The sequence below is a fragment of the Lissotriton helveticus genome, chromosome 1_2 (assembly GCF_964261635.1).
Source record: "Lissotriton helveticus chromosome 1_2, aLisHel1.1, whole genome shotgun sequence".
NCBI classification, from domain to species: Eukaryota; Metazoa; Chordata; class Amphibia; order Caudata; family Salamandridae; genus Lissotriton; species Lissotriton helveticus.
The window spans coordinates 284,004,685-284,018,190 of NC_136058.1; the positions used below are offsets into that span (position 1 = coordinate 284,004,685).

At 40.3% G+C, this 13,506-nt stretch overlaps 3 non-coding genes across 3 annotated transcripts; all 3 read left to right on the forward strand.

Moving 5' to 3' along the window:
• The first annotated feature begins 413 nt into the window (after window positions 1-413).
• LOC144808155 (U7 small nuclear RNA) lies at window positions 414-468 on the forward strand. The gene has a single exon (XR_013606681.1). It is a non-coding gene; the product is annotated as a U7 small nuclear RNA (small nuclear RNA).
• Window positions 469-5,877: 5,409 nt separating this feature from the next.
• On the forward strand, window positions 5,878-5,932 carry LOC144808156 (U7 small nuclear RNA). Its single transcript, XR_013606682.1, has one exon. It is a non-coding gene; the product is annotated as a U7 small nuclear RNA (small nuclear RNA).
• A 2,970-nt stretch (window positions 5,933-8,902) lies between these two features.
• LOC144808133 (U7 small nuclear RNA) lies at window positions 8,903-8,957 on the forward strand. The gene has a single exon (XR_013606661.1). It is a non-coding gene; the product is annotated as a U7 small nuclear RNA (small nuclear RNA).
• The last annotated feature ends 4,549 nt before the right edge of the window (window positions 8,958-13,506 follow it).

The window sequence follows — 13,506 nt, forward strand, 5'->3', positions numbered from 1 at the left end:
ATCCTTACACCTGCTTCAAGCAGGTGCAAGGTTTTGACGCAGTGGCATCATAAAAGTGACCCAGTGAAATCTAGTAGATTTCACTGTATCACTTTTACGAGACTTCCTTACGACGGAATGCCCACCCGGTATACATTATACCTTGGCGCATGTACACCAGAGTGGTGTTTGATTTGTCGACGACAGATCTCAAGCAGGGAGTGGCCGTAGTACTTATATTTGCATATTTTCTGTGCAATGACATCAACTTCTTTTCTTTATATTTCTGTGTTAAATTGTCAATTTTAACTTCTGTGAGTACCCTCAGATCTTTTACTCCTTCCCATTTTAATGAAAGTGAATATATAAATTATGACCATAATAAAAGTAGGTGTTACTTAGTCCTAGGGAGTGAAATTACAACTTTACATGTTAAGAATTTAGCTCTTTACTATTTGTCAAGAAGGTTCTTCTTAAAGAGGAGCCACCTATTCATGGTTAATGAAAGATCTGGATAAATACTTTTGTTTATTATCTAAACTAAAATGGATTGCTGGATAGTCATATTACATTAATTAAATGTTAATATTATCTTTTCATTAAGAAGCAGGGTAAACGTTTACATTTGTTTTGTAGATATTGCTAACTATGTTAATGAATGGTAGAATTTGCCAGTTGATTTTGTAAAGACAAACAAAAACAGCCATTCTCGTTGTTGTTTGCTGAAATTGCACAATTTTACCTTATTTTGAAAGCGTGGATCTTTTTGGTCCATGTAACCTCCATTCTAGATTTGTTGCTAAATAGAATGCTTTGTGAGAAGTTGTCTCTCCAGACGTAAATAAATGATTACAACAAGCTTAAAGTTAAACAAAACAGACTTGCAGAGTGTAAAGTAGTGGGCCCTGCGCCCGCTCGCTAAAGTAACAGTGACACTAGTGACATGGGTACTTACCTAACAGACCACGAGTTAGAGCACCTGGTCCTTTTTAGGTTCCACCTTCACAGCTGTGCTTGTGAAATCTATTGTTTATATTATAAACTTAAAAAAGGCCTTTGCTCCCGAGCCTCTCTTTCTTGGCTTCTGTGCTTGCCACTTACTTTTCATCCAATCTATTGGTTTTAGCATGTTTTCCTGCATTTAAAAAGGCCTGTTCTTTGTCTGCTTCTCATATCAGTTTCCGTGGTCAAAATACTGTTAACATCTGCTTTGGTGGCACTCTTTTTTCAGAAAGTTTTCCCTCTTTTCTGTTTTTTCGTCTTGGAAAATATATATAGCATCTGGAGAAAAAGATTTGCCCAGAATCACTGGATGTTGCGATGCCGAGACGAAAACAGGGATCACCAGCTCTCGAGTCAGCAGCTCTAGCCGCTGCACCACATCCTCTCCACGCCCGTGTTAGTGCCAGGGAGGTCCTTCCTTTGTCCCTAGCGATGAGTGAAGAAAACAGCATTAAATTCATCACACAGTCCAAACAGATGGATTACCGATGCTTGTATTGGGAGGGTCTCCTGACTGGTGACACCTGTGCTGTATTTGTCTTTTTGAAGACAATTCTGCTAGGGAGGGGCAGGTAAATGACATGTCCAGCAGAACATCTGTCAAAAAGTGGATTAATGGTGCATTCTACGACACGTTTTTCTTTATATATTGAAATTTCTGTGTCTACTGAAGGTCAAGACACTCAGGGGCTTATTCACAAGCTCCTGTGTGCTGCCGGAAATTCACTTTCGGTGGCAGTCCGGCGGCGCACACTGCAGGGCCATATCTACAAGGCCGTGTAAAGCCACCCTATGTGGCTTTTATCATGGCCTTGTAGATATGGACTAAGGCAATGCAGCGAAAGTTGCTGTGTTGCTTCACCCTGCAATAGGGAGGCGTGCCATGGGCATTACTGTGGGTGTTCCCACGTAACACCCATGTCATTGACTTAGGAGAATTAATAACCCTGGGAATACGTCAAAAGGCTACACCTCCTAGGGGAGGTGTAAGTGAGGCGCAAAGAGGAGAAATACCTTAATTTCTTCTCGCTTTTCCTGCGCACATAGAGGAAAAAAAGCATTTCGTAATTGTTTTTGTGCAAGGTGTCTCTTCCTGCACAAAAACAATCATCCCTGCAACGCAGGCACCCTTGCACTATGGTGCAAGGGTGCTTGCGTTAGTTCATAGCAGCCCATTGTGCGGCAGTGAGGGGAAAAGGATAGAAATGTACGTATCTCATAGATTACTGCTTCTGCCGGTTCTTTTCTTTTGACTCAGGGCAGCGCATTAAGATTGTTTGCAGCGCTGCCATGTGCCAAAACCTCATAAATGAGGCGGATCTATGATGTTACAACGCGTTATTTTACAACGCAGACCGTTACATCGCAATTTTTACAACGCAGGATCCATTACAACGCATGGCATTACAACGCATGGCATTACATCGCAGATGCTATTACAACGCATGGCATTACATCGTAAGTATAGGTAAGTATACCTTTTTAAAAAAAAAGTAATTATTTTAATTTAATTAAATTATTTTAATTAAAATAATAGTAATTATTTATTTAAATTAATTTTAATAAAAAATGTAATTAATTTTATTTAATTAATATAATTAAATTAATTTAATTTAAATATTTTTTTGATTGTAATTAAAATAAATTATTTAAAATAATGTATTTAATTTAATTATTTTAATTAAGAAATGTAATTAATATAATATAATTAATTTTATTTAACTTAAAAACACCCCTGTACCCCAAAACCCAAACCCTGCCCTGAAACCTAAAAACACCCCTGTACCCCAAAACCCAAACCCTGCCCTGAAACCTAAAAACACCCCTGTACCCCAAAACCCAAACCCTGCCCTGAAACCTAAAAACACCCCTGTACCCCAAAACCCAAACCCTGCCCTGAAACCTAAAAACACCCTGTACCCCAAAACCCAAACCCTGCCCTGAAACCTAAAAACACCCCTGTACCCCAAAACCCAAACCCTGCCCTGAAACCTAAAAACACCCCTGTACCCCAAAACCCAAACCCTGCCCTGAAACCTAAAAACACCCCTGTACCCCAAAACCCAAACCCTGCCCTGAAACCTAAAAACACCCCTGTACCCCAAAACCCAAACCCTGCCCTGAAACCTAAAAACACCCCTGTACCCCAAAACCCAAACCCTGCCCTGAAACCTAAAAACACCCCTGTACCCCAAAACCCAAACTCTACCCTGAAACCTAAAAACACCCCTGTACCCCAAAACCCAAACCCTACCCTGAAACCTAAAAACACCCCTGTACCCCAAAACCCAAACCCTACCCTGAAACCTAAAAACACCCCTGTACCCCAAAACCCAAACCCTACCCTGAAACCTAAAAACACCCCTGTACCCCAAAACCCAAACCTGAAACCTAAAAACACCCCTGTACCCCAAAACCCAAACCCTGCCCTAAAACCTCAGTACACCTATACATATACTCCTATACTCATATTTATTTAAAAAATTACTTAAAATAATAAATTTAATTTATAATATTTAAAAACATAAATAAATATTTTTATTTATTTTTATTTATAATTAATATTAATTAAATCATTTATATAATATTAAATAAAATTAAAATAAATTATATACTTACCAATACTTACGATGTAATGGTATGCGTTGTAATAGCATCTGCGATGTAATGCCATGCGTTGTAATGCCATGCGTTGTAATGGATCCTGCGTTGTAATAGCTGCGTTGTAACAGCATTACGACATAAAAGTTGCGTTGTAAGTGATACACACCAACAGCCTCATTTGGTATCTATGATGTTACAACGCGTTATTTTACAACGCAGACCGTTACATCGCAATTTTTACAACGCAGGATCCATTACAACGCATGGCATTACAACGCATGGCATTACATCGCAGATGCTATTACAACGCATGGCATTACATCGTAAGTATAGGTAAGTATACCTTTTTAAAAAAAAAGTAATTATTTTAATTTAATTTAATTATTTTAATTAAAATAATAGTAATTATTTATTTAAATTAATTTTAATAAAAAATGTAATTAATTTTATTTAATTAATATAATTAAATTAATTTAATTTAAATATTTTTTTGATTGTAATTAAAATAAATTATTTAAAATAATGTATTTAATTTAATTATTTTAATTAAGAAATGTAATTAATATAATATAATTAATTTTATTTAACTTAAAAACACCCCTGTACCCCAAAACCCAAACCCTGCCCTGAAACCTAAAAACACCCCTGTACCCCAAAACCCAAACCCTGCCCTGAAACCTAAAAACACCCCTGTACCCCAAAACCCAAACCCTGCCCTGAAACCTAAAAACACCCCTGTACCCCAAAACCCAAACCTGAAACCTAAAAACACCCCTGTACCCCAAAACCCAAACCCTGCCCTAAAACCTCAGTACACCTATACATATACTCCTATACTCATATTTATTTAAAAAATTACTTAAAATAATAAATTTAATTTATAATATTTAAAAACATAAATAAATATTTTTATTTATTTTTATTTATAATTAATATTAATTAAATCATTTATATAATATTAAATAAAATTAAAATAAATTATATACTTACCAATACTTACGATGTAATGGTATGCGTTGTAATAGCATCTGCGATGTAATGCCATGCGTTGTAATGCCATGCGTTGTAATGGATCCTGCGTTGTAATAGCTGCGTTGTAACAGCATTACGACGTAAAAGTTGCGTTGTAAGTGATACACACCAAATGAGGCTGTTAATTTGAAAAGCTTGGCCACATTTTATAGCTCATTGTCCTAACGTTCCCCTCAAAATTCTTCACTCCCCCTACCTTGCATCTCCTGCCTCCACTAAAACATTAAGAAGTATATTTACATGGAAAATGACGGAGAGCGGCGTTAGCATTCTTGGGTTAATGCCACGCTCCGCCTCTTTTGGAAACGCAATACCAACGTATTTACAACAATACTCTGCAGGCCTGTGTTTCCCGACTGTCCTGGCGCAAATTACAGCTGCCTGGCCCAAACGCAAGCACCCTTGGAACATAGTGCAAAGGTGACTGCGCAGGGGGAATGATTGCTTATGTACAGAAAGGGATACCTTTCTGCACATAAACAATCATGCATGGCGTTTTGTTGTTTTTATATGTGCTGCATAAAACAGTACATATAGAAACAGCAAAAACGAGGTGATATAAAGCATTTCTCCTCATTACTCCATGTAAAGACTAGGGGGCAGACTTACAAGAACTGGCGCATCTCTGCATATTAGCAGAGATGCGCCAGTTAATTTGCGTGACAGAAAAATACCCATGCGCCACCATGGATGCACCGCATTTACAATGCGGTGCACCATGGCGCAAGGATAGACAAATGTGTGACGCATCTTTTGTCGTAAAGGCAATGCTTTGTTGGAGTCGTGTTGTAAGCACGACACAACTCCAGCAATGGTCAGGAATGCCTATTCCCATCATGCTGCGTCAATCCTTACACCTGCTTCAAGCAGGTGCAAGGTTTTGACGCAGTGGCATCATAAAAGTGACCCAGTGAAATCTAGTAGATTTCACTGTATCACTTTTACGAGACTTCCTTACGACGGAATGCCCACCCGGTATACATTATACCTTGGCGCATGTACACCAGAGTGGTGTTTGATTTGTCGACGACAGATCTCAAGCAGGGAGTGGCCGTAGTACTTATATTTGCATATTTTCTGTGCAATGACATCAACTTCTTTTCTTTATATTTCTGTGTTAAATTGTCAATTTTAACTTCTGTGAGTACCCTCAGATCTTTTACTCCTTCCCATTTTAATGAAAGTGAATATATAAATTATGACCATAATAAAAGTAGGTGTTACTTAGTCCTAGGGAGTGAAATTACAACTTTACATGTTAAGAATTTAGCTCTTTACTATTTGTCAAGAAGGTTCTTCTTAAAGAGGAGCCACCTATTCATGGTTAATGAAAGATCTGGATAAATACTTTTGTTTATTATCTAAACTAAAATGGATTGCTGGATAATCATATTACATTAATTAAATGTTAATATTATATTTTCATTAAGAATCAGGGTAAACGTTTACATTTGTTTTGTAGATATTGGTAACTATTTTAATGAATGGTAGATGTTGCCAGTTGATTTTGTAAACACAAACGAAAACAGCCATTCTTGTTGTTGTTTGCTGAAATTGCACAATTTTACCTTATTTTGAAAGCGTGGGTCTTTTTAGTCCATGTAACCTCCATTCTAGATTTGTTGCTAAATAGAATGCTTTGTGAGAAGTTGTCTCTCCAGACGTAAATAAATGATTACAACAAGCTTAAAGTTAAACAAAACAGACTTGCAGAGTGTAAAGTAGTGGGCCCTGCGCCAGCTCGCTAAAGTAACAGTGACACTAGTGACATGGGTACTTACCTAACAGACCACGAGTTAGAGCACCTGGTCCTTTTTAGGTTCCACCTTCACAGCTGTGCTTGTGAAATCTAGTGTTTATATTATAAACTTAAAAAAGGCCTTTCCTCCCGAGCCTCTCTTTCTTGGCTTCTGTGCTTGCCACTTACTTTTCACCCAATCTATTGGTTTTAGCATGTTTTCCTGCATTTAAAAAGGCCTGTTCTTTGTCTGCTTCTCATATCAGTTTCCGTGGTCAAAATACTGTCAACATCTGCTTTGGTGGCACTCTTTTTTCAGAAAGTTTTCCCTCTTTTCTGTTTTTTCGTCTTGGAAAATATATATAGCATCTGGAGAAAAAGATTTGCCCAGAATCACTGGATGTTGCGATGCCGAGACGAAAACAGGGATCACCAGCTCTCGAGTCAGCAGCTCTAGCCGCTGCACCACATCCTCTCCACGCCCGTGTTAGTGCCAGGGAGGTCCTTCCTTTGTCCCTAGCGATGAGTGAAGAAAACAGCATTAAATTCATCACACAGTCCAAACAGATGGATTACCGATGCTTGTATTGGGAGGGTCTCCTGACTGGTGACACCTGTGCTGTATTTGTCTTTTTGAAGACAATTCTGCTAGGGAGGGGCAGGTAAATGACATGTCCAGCAGAACATCTGTCAAAAAGTGGATTAATGGTGCATTCTACGACACGTTTTTCATTATATATTGAAATTTCTGTGTCTACTGAAGGTCAAGACACTCAGGGGCTTATTCACAAGCTCCTGTGTGCTGCCGGAAATTCACTTTCGGTGACAGTCCGGCGGCGCACACTGCAGGGCCATATCTACAAGGCCGTGTAAAGCCACCCTACGTGGCTTTTATCATGGCCTTGTAGATATGGACTAAGGCAATACAGCGAAAGTTGCTGTGTTGCTTCACCCTGCAATAGGGAGGCGTGCCATGGGCATTACTGTGGGTGTTCCCACGTAACACCCATGTCATTGACTTAGGAGAATTAATAACCCTGGGAATACGTCAAAAGGCTACACCTCCTTGGGGAGGTGTAAGTGAGGCGCAAAGAGGAGAAATACCTTAATTTCTTCTCGCTTTTACTGCGCACATAGAGGAAAAAAAGCATTTCGTAATTGTTTTTGTGCAAGGTGTCTCTTCCTGCACAAAAACAATCATCCCTGCAACGCAGGCACCCTTGCACTATGGTGCAAGGGTGCTTGCGTTAGTTCATAGCAGCCCATTGTGCGGCAGTGAGGGGAAAAGGATAGAAATGTACGTATCTCATAGATTACTGCTTCTGCCGGTTCTTTTCTTTTGACTCAGGGCAGCGCATTAAGATTGTTTGCAGCGCTGCCCTGTGCCAAAACCTCATAAATGAGACTGTTAATTTGAAAAGCTTGGCCACATTTTATAGCTCATTGTCCTAACGTTCCCCTCAAAATTCTTCACTCCCCCTACCTTGCATCTCCTGCCTCCACTAAAACATTAAGAAGTATATTTACATGGAAAATGACGGAGAGCGGCGTTAGCATTCTTGGGTTAATGCCACGCTCCGCCTCTTTTGGAAACGCAATACCAACGTATTTACAACAATACTCTGCAGGCCTGTGTTTCCCCACTGTCCTGGAGCAAATTACAGCTGCCTGGCCCAAACGCAAGCACCCTTGGAACATAGTGCAAAGATGACTGCGCAGGGGGAATGATTGCTTATGTACAGAAAGGGATACCTTTCTGCACATAAACAATCATGCATGGCGTTTTGTTGTTTTTATATGTGCTGCATAAAACAGTACATATAGAAACAGCAAAAACGAGGTGATATAAAGCATTTCTCCTCATTACTCCATGTAAAGACTAGGGGGCAGACTTACAAGAACTGGTGCATCTCTGCATATTAGCAGAGATGCGCCAGTTAATTCGCGTGACAGAAAAATACCCATGCGCCACCATGGATGCACCGCATTTAGAATGCGGTGCACCATGGCGCAAGGATAGACAAATGTGTGACGCATCTTTTGTCGTAAAGGCAATGCTTTGTTGGAGTCGTGTTGTAAGCACGACACAACTCCAGCAATGGTCAGGAATGCCTATTCCCATCATGCTGCGTCAATCCTTACACCTGCTTCAAGCAGGTGCAAGGTTTTGACGCAGTGGCGTCGTAAAAGTGACCCAGAGAAATCTTGTAGATTTCAATGTATCACTTTTACGAGACTTCCTTACGACGGAACGCCCACCCGGCATACATTATACCTTGGCGCATGTACACCAGAGTGGTGTTCGATTTGTCGACGACAGATCTCAAGCAGGGAGTGGCCATAGTACTTATATTTGCATATTTTCTGTGCAATGACATCAACTTCTTTTCTTTATATTTCTGTGTTAAATTGTCAATTTTAACTTCTGTTAGTACCCTCTGCTCTTTTACTCCTTCCCATTTTAATCAAAGTGAATATATAAATTATGACCATAATAAAAGTAGGTGTTACTTAGTCCTAGGGAGTGAAATTACAACTTTACACGTTAAGAATTTAGCTCTTTAATATTTGTCAAGAAGGTTCTTCTTAAAGAGGAGCCACCTATTCATGGTTAATGAAAGATCTGGATAAATACTTTTGTTCTTATCTAAACTTAAATGGATTGCTGGATAGTCATATTGCATTAATTAAATGTTAATATTATCTTTTCATTAAGAAGCTGGGTAAACGTTTACATTTGTTTTGTAGATATTGCTAACTATGTTAATGAATGGTAGATGTTGCCAGTTGATTTTGTAAACACAAACGAAAGCAGCCATTCTCATCGTTGTTTGCTGAAATTGTACAATGTTTCCTTATTTTGAAAGTCTGGGTCTTTTTAGGCCATGTAACCTCCATTCTAGATTTGCTGCTAAATAGAATGCTTTGTGAGAAGTTGTCTCTCCAGACGTAAATAAATTATTACAACAAGCTTAAAGATAAACAAAACAGACTTGCAGAGTGTAAGGTAGTGGGCCCTGCGCCCGCTCGCTAAAGTAACTGTGACACTAGTGACATGGGTACTTTCCTAACAGACCACGAGTTAGAGCACCTGGTCCGTTTTAGGTTCCACCTTCACAGCTGTGCTTGTGAAATCTATTGTTTTTATTATAAACTTAAAAAAGGCCTTTCCTCCCGAGCCTCTCTTTCTTGGCTTCTGTGCTTGCCACTTACTTTTCCTCCAATCTATTCGTTTTAGCATGTTTTCCTGCATTTAAAAAGGCCTGTTCTTTGTCTGCTTCTCATATCAGTTTCCGTGGTCAAAATACTGTTAACATCTGCTTTGGTGGCACTCTTTTTTCAGAAAATGTTCCCTCTTTTCTGTTTTTTCGTCTTGGAACATATATATAGCATCTGGAGAAAGTGATTTGCCCAGAATCACTGGTTGTTGCGATGCCGGGACGAAAACAGGGATCACCAGCTCTCGAGTCAGCAGCTCTGGCCGCTGCACCACATCCTCTCCACGCCCGTGCTAGTGCCAGGGAGGTCCTTCCTTTGTCCCTAGCGATGAGTGAAGAAAACAGCATTAAATTCATCACACAGTCCAAACAGATGGATTACCGATGCTTGTATGGCAGGGTCTCCTGACTTGTGACACCTGTGTTGTATTTGTGTTTTTGAAGACAATTCTGCTAGGGAGGGGCAGATAAATGACATGTCCAGCAGAACATCTGTCAAAAATTGGATTAATGGTGCATTCTACGACACGTTTGTCATTATATATTGAAATGTCTGTGTCTACTGAAGGTCAAGACACTCAGGGGCTTATCTACAAGCTCCTGTGCACTGCCGGAAATTCACTTTCGGTGACAGTCCCGCGGCGCACACTGCAGGGCCATATCTACAAGGCCGTGTAAAGCCACTCTACATGGCTTTTATCATGGCCTTGTAGATATGGACTAAGGCAACGCAGCGAAAGTTGCTGTGTTGCTTCACCCTGCAATAGGGAGGCGTGCCATGGGCATTACTGTGGGTGTTCCCACGTAACACCCATGTAATTGACTTAGGAGAATTAATAAACCTGAGAATACGTCAAAAGGCTACACCTCCTAGGGGAGGTGTAAGTGAGGCGCAAAGAGGAGAAATACCTTCATTTCTTCTCGCTTTTCCTGCGCACATAGAGGAAAAAAGCCTCTCGTAATTGTTTTTGTGCAAGAAGGTGTCTCTTCCTGCACAAAAACAATCATCCCTGCAACGCAGGCACCCTTGCACTATGGTGCAAGGGTGCTTGCGTTAGTTCATAGGAGCCCATTGTGCGGCAGTGAGGGGAAAAGGATAGAAATGTACGTATCTCATAGATTACTGCTTATGTCGGTCCTTTTCTTTTGACTCAGGGCAGCGCATTAAGATTGTTTGCAGCGCTGCCCTGCGCCAAAACCTCATAAATGAGGCTGTTAATTTGAAAAGCTTGGCCACATTTTATAGCTCATTGTCCTAAAGTTCCCCTCAAAATTCTTCACTCCCCCTACCTTGCATCTCCTACCTCCACTAAAACATTAAGAAGTATATTTACATGGAAAGTGACGGAGAGCGGCGTTAGCATTCTTGGGTTAATGCCACGCTCCGCCACTTTCCGAAATGCAATACCAACGTATTTAAAACAATACTCTGCAGGCCTGTGTTTCCCCACTGTCCTGGTGCAAATTACAGCTGCCTAGCCCCAACGCAGGCACCCTTGGAACATAGTGCAAAGGTGACTGCGCAGGGCGAATGATTGCTTATGTACAGAAAGGAATACCTTTCTGCACATAAACAATCATGCATGGCGTTTTGTTGTTTTTATATGTGCTGCATAAAACAGTACATATAAAAACAGCAAAAGCGAGGTGATATAAAGCATTTCTCCTCATTACCCCATGTAAAGACTAGGGGGCAGACTTACAAGAACTGGCGCATCTCTGCATATTAGCAGAGATGCGCCAGTTAATTTGCGTGACAGAAAAATAACCATGCGCCACTATGGATGCACCGCATTTACAATGCGTTGCACCATGGCGCATGGATAGACAGATGTGTGACGCATCTTTTGTCGTAAAAGCAATGAATTGTTGGAGTTGTGTTGTAAGCACGACACAACTCCAGCAATGCTGAGGAATGCCTATTCCCATCATGCTGCGTCAATCCTTACACCTGCTTCAAGCAGGTGCAAGGTTTTGACGCAGTGGCGTCATAAAAGTGACTCAGTGAAATCTTGTAGATTTTACTGTATCACTGTTACGAGACTTCCTTACGACGGAACACCCACCCGGCATACATTATACCTTGGCGCATGTACGCCAGAGTGGTGTTTGATTTGTCGAGGACAGGTCTCAAGCAGGGCGTGGCCGTAGTACTTATATTTGCATATTTTCTGTGCAATGCCATCAACTTGTTTTCTTTATATTTCTGTGTTAAATTGTCAATTTTAACTTTTGTTAGTACCCTCAGATCTTTTACTCCGTCCCATTTTAAACAAAGTGAATATATAAATTATGACCATAATAAAAGTAGGTGTTACTTAGTCCTAGGGAGTGAAATTACAACTTTACATGTTAAGAATTTAGCTTTTTACTATTTGTCAAGAAGGTTCTTCTTAAAGAGAAGTCATCTATTCATGGTTAACAAAGATCTGGATAAATACTTTTGTTCTTATCTTAACTAAAATGGATTGCTGAATAGTCATATTGCATTAATTAAATGTTAATATCATCTTTTCGTTAAGAAGCTGGGTTAACATTTACATTTGTTTTGTAGATATTGCTTACTTTGTTAATGAATGGTAGATGTTGCCAGTTGATTTTGTAAACACAATCGAAAACAGCCATTCTCGTGATTGTTTGCTGAAATTGCACAATTTTACCTTATTTTGAAAGCGTGGATCTTTTTAGTCCATGTAACCTCCATTCTAGATTTGTTGCTAAATAGAATGCTTTGTGAGAAGTTGTCTCTCCAGACGTAAATAAATGATTACAACAAGCTTAAAGTTAAACAAAACAGACTTGCAGAGTGTAAAGTAGTGGGCCCTGCACCCGCTCGCTAAAGTAACAGTGACACTAGTGACATGGGTACTTACCTAACAGACCACGAGTTAGAGCACCTGGTCCTTTTTAGGTTCCACCTTCACAGCTGTGCTTGTGAAATCTATTGTTTATATTATAAACTTAAAAAAGGTCTTTCCTCCCGAGCCTCTCTTTCTTGGGTTCTGTGCTTGCCACTTACTTTTCATCCAATCTATTGGTTTTAGCATGTTTTCCTGCATTTAAAAAGGCCTGTTCTTTGTCTGCTTCTCATATCAGTTTCCGTGGTCAAAATACTGTTAACATCTGCTTTGGTGGCACTCTTTTTTCAGAAAGTTTTCCCTCTTTTCTGTTTTTTCGTCTTGGAAAATATATATAGCATCTGGAGAAAGTGATTTGCCCAGAATCACTGGATGTTGCGATGCCGAGACGAAAACAGGGATCACCAGCTCTCGAGTCAGCAGCTCTAGCCGCTGCACCACATCCTCTCCACGCCCGTGTTAGTGCTAGGGAGGTCCTTCCTTTGTCCCTAGCGATGAGTGAAGAAAACAGCATTAAATTCATCACACAGTCCAAACAGATGGATTATCGATGCTTGTATTGGCAGGGTCTCCTGACTGGTGACACCTGTGCTGTATTTGTGTTTTTGAAGACAATTCTGCTAGGGAGGGGCAGGTAAATGACATGTCCAGCAGAACATCTGTCAAAAATTGGATTAATGGTGCATTCTACGACACGTTTTTCATTATATATTGAAATTTCTGTGTCTACTGAAGGTCAAGACACTCAGGGGCTTATTCACAAGCTCCTGTGTGCTGCCGGAAATTCACTTTCGGTGACAGTCCGGCGGCGCACACTGCAGGGCCATATCTACAAGGCCGTGTAAAGCCACCCTACGTGGCTTTTATCATGGCCTTGTAGATATGGACTAAGGCAATGCAGCGAAAGTTGCTGTGTTGCTTCACCCTGCAATAGGGAGGCGTGCCATGGGCATTACTGTGGGTGTTCCCACGTAACACCCATGTCATTGACTTAGGAGAATTAATAACCCTGGGAATACGTCAAAAGGCTACACCTCCTAGGGGAGGTGTAAGTGAGGCGCAAAGAGGAGAAATT